Source organism: Chiloscyllium punctatum, unplaced genomic scaffold, assembly GCF_047496795.1.
Source record: "Chiloscyllium punctatum isolate Juve2018m unplaced genomic scaffold, sChiPun1.3 scaffold_124, whole genome shotgun sequence".
NCBI lineage: Eukaryota > Metazoa > Chordata > Chondrichthyes > Orectolobiformes > Hemiscylliidae > Chiloscyllium > Chiloscyllium punctatum.
In genome coordinates this window covers 109,739-111,801 of record NW_027309858.1, presented here as the reverse complement: position 1 = coordinate 111,801, position 2,063 = coordinate 109,739, and positions in this window count along the sequence as shown.

The following is a 2,063-nucleotide window of genomic DNA, read 5'->3' as shown; positions in this document are numbered from 1 at the left end:
TTATACTATAGTCCGTTCAACAGCCACCGAGACTTTGAGAACAAATGTGTGGACCAGTTATGGAAAGGTGTAATAAAAACAGAGTTGTCATTTTGAGTGACTTCAAAATCCCCAATATTAACTGGGACTCCCGTCGAGCAAGTGGCTTAGACGGGGCAGAATTTGGTGCATCCAAGCGGGTTAATTGAATCGGTATGTGGGTAGCCCACTACAGGAAGGGCCATACTGGACCTCGTATTGGCTAATGAGCCTGGACAGTTGACTGACATTTCAGGGGGACAGCATTGTGGAATCATTTTGGAAACTCCTTCAGTTTTAAGATAGCTAAGAACATGGATAAGTCAGGATCTTTTGAGAAGGTATGGAATTGGAGTAAGGCAAGTTATGTCAGTATCAGGCAGGAGCTAGGGAGTGTTAATTGGGAGGAGTAACTATCAGGCAAATCCACATTTTGTATGTGGCAACTGTTTATTAAATCCTGATTGCAATATCATCTGGCGAACGTCCTCTCGACTGTTCGAATTTCAATTTATTTTATTTGAAAAGATATTTCGAAGTCACTGTATACCAGAGAACAGAAAGAGATAATGGATGATTGTTACCTGTGTCCTTCACTGAATCAGATTGTCTCTACAGGCACCGAATAATTTTATTGTGGGTCAGAGCACCACAGAATTAATAGAGCACAGACGGAAGCCATTCAGTCCTTCGTACATTCACGAGCTCTCCAACTATGCAATCAGAAAGCAGAGAGAGTTATTGGAGATAGATAGAGAGAGAGAGAGAGAATGAAATAGAAAGAAAGAATGTGAAGGGAGATGAACAGAGAGGAGAGAAAACGGAGTGACAGAGTGAGTGAGAAATGAAGGGGTGTGAAATGGGGATGAAATTCGGTAGATCAGGAGACAGCATGAGGAGACATAGACAGAAGATGGAAGCTTTATTTAAACATTTCCCCTGAACCAAAAGCTCTTTGTTTGGGAGCCATGCCCTGTGAGCACCATGCTGATTCTGGTTATGATCACAGATCATTTATCTCCTATAATATCACAGAGTTGAGTGGCTGACAGCTAAACAGAAACCAATAGACCAATTGACTGGCTCCAGAGAGAAGGTGGATTAATTTAAATAGACTGTGCCAATGGTAGCAGGAACTGATAACCCCCTGAGAATCTGTGCGAGTGACTGTGCCAGAGAATCTCAGTGAGGGGGATCACTGTCAGAGGGGAAATCAGCATCTCAGCTGTGGGTCAAGTAATGACTGAAAAGGTTTGCACCCCACTTCCATGGTTTAGTAATCCACATTTCACTTCATAGAGCTCGATATCATGAGGGTATTTGAACAATCTTATCTCTTTGTACATTTCATATTTTGGTTTGTCGAGAAAATCATTTTGTCCCTGTATTTGGTGTTGAATAAACGCTTATCATTTCTGGGGAAGAAAGGACCTGTTCTGATGGGACAACCTTCATCGGATCCATGTTGGGACCAGAGTCCGAATGAATCGCTTAACTCGGACGATAGACAGAGATGTAAATGGAATAGGAGTGGGGGAACGGGAATCAGTTATAGGGGTAATTAGAAAGCTGAATTAAAAGAGGAGGTAAGAGTGCAGAATTCAGGGTAGATTATTAACATCTCCATCACAGACATAAATAGGATAGAGTATCGAGAAATGATTAACAAACAAACTTCAACCACACTGGAATACGAATGACAATGAGAGGAGGGATGGTTAACACAGGACGGACAGCGTTATATCTGAATGCAGGCAGTATGAGGAATAGGGTAAATGAATTCGTGACCCAGATCGAAATTGGCAGGTATGGCGTGATGGGCATCATGGAGATACAGCTGCAGGGGGATCAGGTTTGGGAGCTAAATATTCCAGGATATGCACCCTATCCAAAAGATACACTGGTGGGCTGACGAGGTGGGGTTGCCTTATCAGTAAGAAATGAAATTAAATCAATAGCAAGAAATAACATAGGGTCAGATGGTGTAGCATCTGCATATGTAAAATTGAGGAAGCACAATGTTAAAGCAACGACAGTTGGTGTCT